The sequence below is a fragment of the Silene latifolia genome, chromosome 9 (genome assembly GCF_048544455.1).
Source record: "Silene latifolia isolate original U9 population chromosome 9, ASM4854445v1, whole genome shotgun sequence".
Classification (NCBI taxonomy): domain Eukaryota; kingdom Viridiplantae; phylum Streptophyta; class Magnoliopsida; order Caryophyllales; family Caryophyllaceae; genus Silene; species Silene latifolia.
The window spans coordinates 158768225-158779484 of NC_133534.1; the positions used below are offsets into that span (position 1 = coordinate 158768225).

At 39.7% G+C, this 11260-nt stretch overlaps 1 non-coding gene across 1 annotated transcript; it reads left to right on the top strand.

Annotated features, from left to right (window-relative positions):
• Positions 1-10229: 10229 nt before the first annotated feature.
• LOC141603012 (small nucleolar RNA R71) lies at positions 10230-10336 on the top strand. The gene has a single exon (XR_012524912.1). It is a non-coding gene; the product is annotated as a small nucleolar RNA R71 (small nucleolar RNA).
• The last annotated feature ends 924 nt before the right edge of the window (positions 10337-11260 follow it).

The window sequence follows — 11260 nt, forward strand, 5'->3', positions numbered from 1 at the left end:
ACATAAACCGTCACTTCAATTAATAGTGAAGATTCCAAATTCACTATTTCTTTCAAAATGTCAACGGCGGCACATAAAGCGTCACTTCAATTAATAGTGAAGATTCCAAATTCACTATTTCTTTCAAAATGTCAACGGCGGTGATGCAATCCCGCTAAGTGTTCACAAATTAAGATGTGGTCGTTGGTCACGGTCGAATCAAAACACAATTTATAGCTTAACAAGCAACTCTACAATTAGTAAAGAGGCAAGTAAAGGTCGGATCCCAAGGGACGGGAGTTGAAATGAGATTTCTATTGTAACTAGCGGTGTCTAAGGGGTGTCACAAATTGGGTTGATGTAGAAGGTTACTAAACTAGAATAACAATGAAAATAAACAAGCAAGATGAATAAAAAGGGGTGTAAACAATTGATTAAAGGCACTAGGGTGTCATGGGATCATAGGGGAATCATGGGATATGATCATACAAACATGTTCTCAAATTATAAGCAAGCAATTATTGTTGTGATGGATTGAGTTGGGTTATATCTTACAATCCTAGGAAAGTTTGGGTCCCGGAGCCGAATCGATTAGATTGTACAACACCTACAAGTCGACTTAATCTTCCCTACTCAACTATATGCATGGTCTAATGAGACTCGAGTTGGGTTATGTCTTACAAGTCTCATTGAAAAGATAGGAGATGATAGTAAATGCAAGGATTCATAGGCTTAGCATTTCATCAAATATAACATGTGCATGAGTTGAGATCAAAACAAGCAAGCAAATAAAACATGAAAGCATATTAATTTAAACATGAATCATTCCCCATGTTGGTTTCCCCTAATCACCCATTAATCCTAGCTAAGAGACTACTCACTCATTATCATGTTGATCATGCTAGCAAGGTTGTCAATCATACTAACAATATGAAACATGATGAATAAATGAAAGTAATTAACAATAATTAAAAAGGGATTAAGAGATTATACCTACTAATGATTCCAATAATAAAGCAAGAATAATAGAAGTACTTGAATGCTAGATTGAGAGGTTGTCAATCTCCCAATAATAACCCAAATAATCTTCAATTACCCAAAATAAAGGATGAACAAAAGAGAGATTAAAGAACTAAAACTTGGATTAAAACCTGATTAATACTTGATTACAATATTGAAGAGAGATTTGATTGATATTAACTACACTAATTATTGATAAGAAGAACATGCTCCTCTAATTAGCCTAATGGGGTATTTATAGTGAAAATTAGGGAGGATACATTAGGGTTAACTAAGGGCTAAACTAGTAATTACACTTTTTAAGTTGAGCAAGGAGGACCCGGTATTTTTTGAGAGAAGGGCTTCTCCTTTCGTAGCTTGAAGAAGACAACCCGTCTTTGTGAAGAAATCCGGCGGAATAAGGTCGGACGGGCCGAATTTGGCGATGGAATCCGAGCGGATTCTGGGAATCCGGACGGATTGTTGAGGGGAATCCGAGCGGATTCGAGGCACGGGACGCTCGGATTGTGCGAGAGGACGGGCGGATTGCTTTGGCAATCCGCTCGGATTGTCGATCGAAAGATAGTAACTTCTTCTTTTCTTCCCTTTTCTTCATAAATTCCTTGGGGATTTCCTTGGGGACTCAAGGATCTTTCCTCAACATTGCTCTTCTACTATGATATGTACAAAGGCCTTCTAATCTTGTCTCTCCTTGATGCTTGGTCATTGAATTTGATCAATTTAGTCTCGTTTTGCCATGAAAATGCAAGATTCTTACTTCTTTCCTACCAAGGGATCAAAATCTCAAAGAATATGCGAAACAAAAAACTAAAGATAAGAAATGACCCAAATAAGCACTAAAAAGCATGGAAACAAGGCTAATTCGGGGGCTAAATATGCGCCAATTATGGTCACATCAAATATCCCCAAACCGAACCTTTGCTCGTCCCGAGTAAAGAGGTGATAAAGACTAGGACCAATACTAACCTATCCTAATAATATAGCCGATATGAGACAATTAGCGGGTCTCACTCCGCCCCTTCAACTCACAACAAGACAACCATGAGGTAGGATGCCTTCTTGCAAGGCAAGGTGGGTCTTGCCAAAATGGCGACACATCCAAACATTAAGCACACAAAAACACATAATGGATGCATCTAGAAAAAGAATAGCCACTTTCCTCATCTAAGTGGCGGAAATTATCTACAAGGGAAGCAATTCAAGGGTACACAATCCTTCATAGATGCAATTTGTTCAAACTACTAAGCCTAGAAGGATACCAATAAATCACCTCCAAAATGTGTCAAGCTAGGGTACCTTTGTCCTCAATCGTTAAATGCTTTTGTCAAGAGTAGACTCCCTATGGTGTTAGAAACACTGGAGGATCGCGGAATTCCCCCTCTTGCCTAGACAAGAAGAAGGGTCGTCCCCTCTCTACCATGCACAAAAATGGATATGATGGATAAAGGGATCAATAGATAATTGAGTTTCACTTTTGGGAGTTTGCTTTTGTTTTTGTTTTTCCCCCCAATTTCGTGTGGCATTTGACATTTGAGAATACTTTCTTTGCCATTTCTTTTTGATTTTTGGCATTTCAATACTTGACAACTTTTTTGCATTTCTTTTTGAACATTTTCAAAGTCACCCCAATTAGTAACGAGGGTGGCTTGTATTTGAAGCTTAGGAGTTCTATTTTTGCTCCTCTTTTCTTTTGATGCATTTTGCAAACTTTCTTTCACTTTTCATTTCATTGAACTCAAATTGATTTCTTTTTGTGCCCATTCCCTTTTGTTGACAAAATGTATGGTAGAACATGGATGATGGATGTATGGGTGCATGGTTTCAAGGGTCACCTTGGAATAAACGGTAGCCAAGGAGTTATCACACCACAAGGTACTCTTGACTCGGCCTTAAACCATGGGTCAAAGGATACTAGCATGACACATCCTAGGGTGTTTTACAAGTATTCTACAAGCAAAGTCTTAAGAATAAAAAGCATCTACTAGGGCCTATATACACTTGTCAAGCTTTCCAAGTAGACGGTTTCGCAAAATTTTCTAACATGCAAACTACATGCCATGATGCAACTAACATATAAACATTCTAATGCATATGTTTCTACCAACTAATATGACATATAATCTAAATGCAAGTCTAAATTCACATTGTTTTTACCGCATCAATCAAAATAAAGCCACATAGTCATTAACATAAAGAGGAAAAAGGAGATTGGAAAGATCATACCATGCGGTCTTCAATATCCTCATGTCTCGGATGTGGCGTAGTCAATCAATGTGAACAAGGATAAAACAAACACAATATATACAAGACAATATATTCAAAGGAAATGAACTTGTTTTTGGGTTTTCAATTTTTTCAATTTTTATGATTTTTGAGATTTTTCAATTTTTATGGGTTTTTTGAATAAGAGTTAAATGTTAGAATTCCCATCCCCACACTAATATGGGCATTGTCCTCAATGGCCAAAATGATGGAAATTATGCAAAGATGATGCATGATTTCTATACTAAATGCAATTCTATACTAAGCTATGCTACATGATGCATGGTTTTTGTTATGACGGAGAGGATAATTTAGATTACCTCCCGTTGCGTATGCATTAACTTCCCCAAACCGAGTGAGACACTATTGCTAATGTCCAAGGATGGGTATAGTTCATGCACACACTATGATATGCATGAAACTAATTTGTCATTTTGGATTTTACAAATGGGAACAATAGAATGAAAACACCTCAATGGTACCGAGGTGTGAATCCTTTGATGTTGCTAGGACTACTCCAACAATGATCAAAATTAAATAAAATACAAAGAGATATAGACAAACCATGGGAGTGTAGGAGTCTCCAAGGCTTGCTAGTCTTCCATCATGCTATCATCATCACCACTTCCCTCATGAGAAGTGGTCACATTGCCACTTTCCTTGTCATTTGCTTCTTCACTTTCTTCCTCATCTTGTTCATCATCATCTTCACCATTTCTTTCTCCATCTTCACTTGATTCTTCCTCAATATTATCATCAACTTCTTCATCATTTCCAACAACCTCATTGTCTCCCACCACGTCCCTAGATGCATCCGGAAATAAGACTTCTCTATCCGCCCAACTAGGCAAAGGACAAGATGGATCAAGGAGTCCTTGCCTAGCTAGATGTAGGAGGGGTGGATATTGAGCCAACTACGCATTTTTTCGATCTTCATGGGCTTGCTTGTGCATTGCTTGCATGAGAAGAGTCACATAGTCTTTCCCAATTTCAATTCCTTCCGGCTTGAACTCTTCATACTTAAAGGGGTAAGGTGGTATGACAATGGAAGAGGAGGGAGCTTCAAGATCACCCTTTTGTTGTTGAATGATATACTCGGCTTCTTCGGAAAGGGGAAGTAGATAATTGGTCCGGTGGACGCTTAGGCGACAAATCTTCGAGGGTAAGGTGAACGATCTAGCTTCACTAGTTAGCCATCCATACTTAGTGTCAAGGGGGTTATGTGCAACCCACTTGAACTTGTGAATCATAATATGCATATCAATAAGATGGCCACCTTCCTTTGTGATGCGTGTCATTTATATGATGTTTTAGACCCTATCTTACACGCATTTCAGAGCTCATTTATGTAGTTTATGCTACTATTTGCCCCATTTCGTCTACTTTCGTATTTTTATGTAATATTGCAGATTTATGCGAAAATAAATAGAAATCAAGCTAAATCCATCCCCGAGTACGTTGCATTGCATTTGACATGGAGTAAAGACTCGGGAAGCGAACTTGGTGCGCGTTTCAAGGCCTAAAGATAGCAAAAGCACGGGTGCGTACGAGTTTAACAAGCAAAGTAGCACTTCACAATATTGCAGCCTGCTTCAGATGGCAATATCTCGAGTTCTAGAGCTGATAATCGAGTGATTCCGATTGGAGGTGAAAGCTTATCCTCTTAGCTTTCCAACGCCGCATAGAACGCCTGATTTGACCAAGGAACGAAGAAATGGCAGCAGTTTTAAGATCGGTGCGCGCTGCAGGAATTATCGAAGCTCTTTGACAGCGCTTGTGGTCGATCGATCGGCCTCGATGGTCGATCGACCACTCCACGAGCTGATACGAGAATTAAAAGATCGAGATTTATCAAGCCCATGAGTTATTAGGTTTAGGAATAATAGCTGCGTACTTTTCCTATATAACGCAGCATGAACATTCAGAAATTTATCAAGTTTTTACATTAAGTTTTACATACAGTTCTTTAGAAATAATTAGGGTTTGGGAAACTATTTCGGATTGGAATTTCGCTCTTATTCTTAATCATTCCTCTGCGAATTCGGTATTTCTTCTGCCTTATTTCGATTCACTTCTATTTCGTTGTTAGTATAGAATTGCTAGTTAGATTCCAAGCCAATTTTATCGTTGCATGTTTATTATTTATCTTACCGCCTTAATTATGAATTCAGTATTTTTATGCCCTAGTTTTATTGTTGTTATCATCGTTAGTATGAGTAGCTAATTAGTTTGTGCTAGGATGAAGGGGAATTATAGTGTAGGCGGCAAAATAATGAACACAGACTGAATTCGCATGTCAGTCGATCGACCGCCATACTTGGTCGATCGACTGACCACGTGAGGTTTTTCCTTTCGTTTTAATTGTTTTAATTCTTTATTCGACGAATCGAGTGCACACGACTAGTTGAATGTTTAGGATATGACTGACCCATTAGATCGAGAGATAGGGACAGTTGTTAGATCACCAATTAAAATGACTAAATTATGCCGAGATCGAAAGATAGGTAAAGTTTAGATTATAAGTCACTTTTCAGGACGAGAGTCGTATTAGTGATATTAGGGACTTATAGCGAGATCGAAAGATGCTATTTGTTAAGAGTGGACCGAGAGGACCTCTTTATTTCCCGCCTCATGTGTTTTGATTTAGACCTGTTTAGTATGCTGCCGCCGAAACTATAGTGAACCGATCATCCTTGCACCCCTTTTTATATCTGTGTTATTCACGTATTTAGTTTATTGTTTTTCTTTGCTACTAGCTGTAGACCAAATCAATTAAACCCCCACTTTTGTTACCTTAGACTAAATTAGACAACTATTAATTACATTCGCCTCCTTGTGGTTCGACCCTGTTACCACTAGCCTAGGTTAGTTTTAATAGGAAATTATAAATATTATTTTTGGTACTCACAATGACGGGTATCACTTTGCTTTGTACTTCTTATCCTTATTGAAATTAGGATCAAAGTGCTTAGCTAGGACCGTGACTAGGCCGCCATTGACAATAACGGTCGTGCCCTTCTTCCCATTATCAACATTAAGCCATCTATCTACCAAGAGCCTCAAGGAATTGTAAGGCTTGGTGTGAATTCTTCCGATATTCAAAGCCGATTCAAGGAGAATAAAATCGAGTCTTGTGAAATGATTGGTGTCTTTCCTAGCAAATATGGTATTTCCCACAACCTTGTGCCATACTCTTATGCCCGGATGATGGACCAAAAGAGCACGACATGCATGAAAATCCTCAAATTTCTTCCAGGAGATTGCCTCCCAAAGAGGCTCGGGGTCATACATTCCATAATGCTTAAGATAACTCGATTCATCACTAAGACCCAAAATTTCACCTAATTCCGTAAAGGTAATGCGTCTACTAACATTAGCTAGACGAAACTCGAGATTTTCTCTATTCTCAACTTTGGTGACTTTCAAAGAACTTAAAAATTCCAAGACAAGGGAGGGGTATGTCAATTCCTTTGTTTCAAACAATGTCTTCAACCCCATGGCTTTGAAAAAGGCTTTTGTTTGTTCAAGAACACCCAATTTTTCCAAGGTATCTTCACATATGAATTTGGTGGATTGAATAGATTTCATAGCAAACTTGACAAAGGTATTTCTATGGGTATCGGAAATAAAAGTTACCTCCGGATAATGCAAAAGTTGATTAATTACCGGAGTAGAAGATGTTGATGGTCCCGTAGAAGGTTGTTGTTGTTGTTGCACTTCCAAGTTTGGTGTTGCCACCACCATAGCCAAAGCTTTCTTTGTTTGAAGAGCCTTTTGCCTTTGTGAGAGTGCCTTAGCCTTTGGTGCCTTTGTTGCCTTTGTTGCACCCGGAGTCCTTGCCATTGATGAACTAACCAAGAAAAGAGTGAAAAATCTTCAATTTGTAGTATGCCCAAATCGTTTTGAAGGTGAAAGGCTTTGCCTTTATGAAAACAAAAATCGACTCAAAGGTTGAAGATTTTGTTCTTGGTTTTGATTTTTGTTGAAGAAGGAGTGATTAATTTGTTGTTGGAAGGGTGGTTTGATTTGTTTTTGGTGAATGTTGTTGAGGGTTTTTGTTTTTATGATGGAGAGGATGAGGGTTTTGATGTTGTGGGTAGTGTTTATGAATGAATGAATGAATGAATGAAGGTGGGAGGGGTTTTAAAGAGACCGAAAATTTCAAAACTGCAGGGGCAATCCGTGCGGATTAGGCTCAATCCGTGCGGATTCTGCTTCTTCTACCTTTGCAAAAGCTCGCCTAAAGACGGGCGGATTTGGTACAATCCGCTCGGATTTGCTGAACACGGGACGGGCGGATTTCTCCAAAGACGGACGGATTTCTGTCCAGAGAAATTTGCTTGTTTTCCTCAGCTGCAAAGACGGGCGTCTTTCTCACAAGACGGACGGATTCTTCAGGACGGGCGGATTTTCAGAAATTCGCTCGGATTCTTTAACAGTCAAGAAAATTTTAAAATTCAGCTCAGTTCAAGACGGGCGTCTCTTCTGCAGGACGCTCGGATTGCATAAGACGGGCGGATTCTTGGGAATCCGCTCGGATTCTTCCTCTGTGTACACGGATTCAGTTCCACCCGTGCACAGCGCATTCCCTTTATCATTCTTCCATTCTTTCTTCAAGTCTTGTGTTCTTCATTGTGGGGGCACTACTAAGGAATGGATAGCCTAGGCAATTGCCATCCCCACACTAAGGTAAAGCACTACACATCAATTGAAATTGTTAGTCCCTCCCTCACTTTTCTCTTACTTGACAATTATTTTGATCAAAGTAAATACAAATCCAAAAATGACAAAAATGCAATACAAGAATTGAAATGCAAGTTAGGGAGTTAGAAATATTTACAAGTGGTGGTTTAGGGAGGACTCCACCAAACTCTCATTCTTGATGAGATGTCAAGGGGGCATGTTCAAGGTGTTGTTGATGTTGCTCAACACCTTGAAGAAGTAATCAAAAGCTTGTTCATTATCATGGTAGAGGTCCTCAATAGACCGGGGCCCTTGTTGTTGATCATGATCGATGGCATGCCCAATGTAGGGATTAAAACTCCCTTCAAATTCGTTGTCCCAAAGACCATAAACTTCATTGAGTTGATCATTGAAAATCTCTTGCTTAGATGGAGACAACTCTCCCAATTTCTTCTCTTGGCCAATGAGGCCATCCTCTTCTTCCTTGGTTGATTTTGATGAGCCTTGCAAGCCCTCCTTGTCACAATTTACTTGCTCTTTTAATGGAGCATCTTCAATTTTCTTCCTCCATTGGAGTTCCGATTTCTTCCTTTCATCTTTTCGGCTATAATGATCAATCATGAAACATGGCTCATGCAAACGAGGAGCTCTCATAGTCTTGTCAAGATTAAAAGTTATGCTTTCATCTCCCACTTCTAGAGTGAGCTCTCCATGTTTCACATCAATTACCGCACCGGCGGTGTGTAGAAAAGGTCTTCCTAGGATGATTGGAATGTTGGAGTCTTCCTCCATATCAACAATGACAAAGTCCACCGGGATGAAAAACTTCCCAATTCGCACGGGGACATCTTCCCATATCCCCAACGGTATCTTCGTTGATCTATCGGCCATTTGGAGTGTGATGTTGGTGCATTTAAGCTCTCCCATCCCCAACCTTTTTTCTTACCGAGTACAGCATGACACTCACACTAGCCCCTAGATCACATAAGGCTTTGTTGATCGTCGTGTCGCCAATGGTACACGGTATTGAGAAGCTTCCCGGATCCTTTAACTTTGGAGGTGAACTCCCTTGAAGTATTGCACTACTCACTTTAGTGAAGGCGATAGTCTCAAGTTTCCGGATTGACTTCTTCTTTGTGAGGATATCTTTCATGTACTTCGCATAGGCCGGAACGTGATTGATTAATTTCGTGAAAGGAATTGAGACTTCTAAATTCTTCACAATTTCCATGAACTTTCCAAGTTGATCATCAAATTTGGGCTTGGCTTGATGACTTGGAAAAGGAAGTCTAATCACAATGGGCTCCTTCTCTTTGGCCTTGTCTTCATTTTTCTTTGAACTTTCTTCTTTTGATGATTCTCCATCTTTGGAGTTTTGCACAATTTCTTCCTTTTCACTAGCTTCCACAACTTCATCCTCAACTTGCTTCTTCGGTGCTTCATACCTTGTACCACTTCTCAAGTAAATGGCACTAACCGTTTCATGTCTAGGGGGATTACTTTGAGGTGGTAATTGCCCCTTTTGTCTTTGTGAGCTTGAAGATGCTAGTTGAGTCAATTGTGTTTCCAACATCTTGGTGTGAGCTAGAATGTTGTTGATGGTGGTTTCCTTTGCTTGGCTATCTTTTTGCATTTGAGTGAAAAATTCTTGTTGGTTCTTTTGCATTTGGAGGACCGTTTTTTGGACATCAAAGCCTTGGTCATTTTGGTGATTGTATGGATTTTGATTTTGGTAACCTTGGTTTTGATTGTAAAAGGGTCTTTGATTTTGGTTTCTCATGGGTGGTGGAGTGTATGTTGTTTGAGGGTTTTGAACATTTTGGCTTTTGTATGAGAGATTTGGATGGAACTTGGTGTTTTCATTGTAAAAATTTGATTAAGGGGTACCACTCTTATATGCTTGGAAAGCATTCACTTGTTCGGTTGTTCCCCTACACTAACTTGGGATTGATGAGGATGCCGTCATGGCATTGACATGATGCTTCGATGATTTTGAGTTTTCCTCAAGTCTAGCCATAGCTTGTTCAAACTTCAAGTTGATTGTGTCAATGTGAGCACTAAGTTGAGCACCCAATTGAGTAACGGAGTCCACTTCATGCCTTCCTCCTCTAGTAGCCTTGCGAGGTCTACTATATTGTGAGTTATGGACCGCCATTTCCTCAATTTTGTTCCATGTTTGATTGTCATCAACTTCGGTGAACATTCCATTTGATCCCATATTGAGAATGTTCCTAGAATCTTCATATAAACCATTCCAAAATTGTTACACCAAAAACCATTCGCTAAGTCCATGGTGAGGACATGAGCGACAAATACCTTTAAACCGCTCCCAAGCTTCATACAAAGACTCTTCATCCCTTTGCTTAAAACCTGTAATTTGAGCTCTTAGCATGTTGGTCTTTTCCGGTGGGTAGAATTTTTTGTAGAAAGCTAGAGCCAACTTCTTCCAAGAATCTATTCCAAGGGTGGCCTTATCAAGGCCCTTCAACCATTGCTTTGCGGTGCCGATTAAGGAAAAAGGAAATAAGACCCATCTAATTTGGTCTTGAGTCACGCCCGTTTGAGAGATAGCATCACAATAGTCGCAGAAGGTTTCCATATGAGAATGAGGGTCCTCACTAGACATCCCCCCAAATTGGCTCCTCTCAACTAGTTGGATGAAGGCGGACTTGGCAATAAAATTTCCGGTGAGATGTTGCGGTGTAGGAGTACCATTTGGTAGATTCTCCTCGGTGGGTACGGAGTGTGACGAGAATTTTGGCATTGTAGGTGGATTTTGTGGGGTATTGTGTAATGGGTTTTCTTCTCCTTCTATTGCGAAAGGATTGACAAACTCACTAGTGGGTTGAACAACTTCACTAACACCTCTCAAATTCCTCCTAACAAGTCTCCTATTGTTCGTCAAGGTTCTTTCGATTTCACGGTCAAAAGGTAACTAATCACTTTGTAACCTTCTAGACATGCAAAATATCAAACAACTCAAAAACAATTAGAACAAACCTTGAGGAGTTTTACTTCCTCAAGGCGAAAAAAGACACAACTAATAACAAAAAGGAAATCTAAATCAAACAAACACCGTCCCCGGCAACGGCGCCATTTTTGATGCGATCCCGCTAAGTGTTCACAAATTAAGATGTGGTCGTTGGTCACGGTCGAATCAAAACACAATTTATAGCTTAACAAGCAACTCTACAATTAGTAAAGAGGCAAGTAAAGGTCGGATCCCAAGGGACGGGAGTTGAAATGAGATTTCTATTGTAACTAGCGGTGTCTAAGGGGTGTCACAAATTGGGTTGATGTAGAAGGTTACTAAACT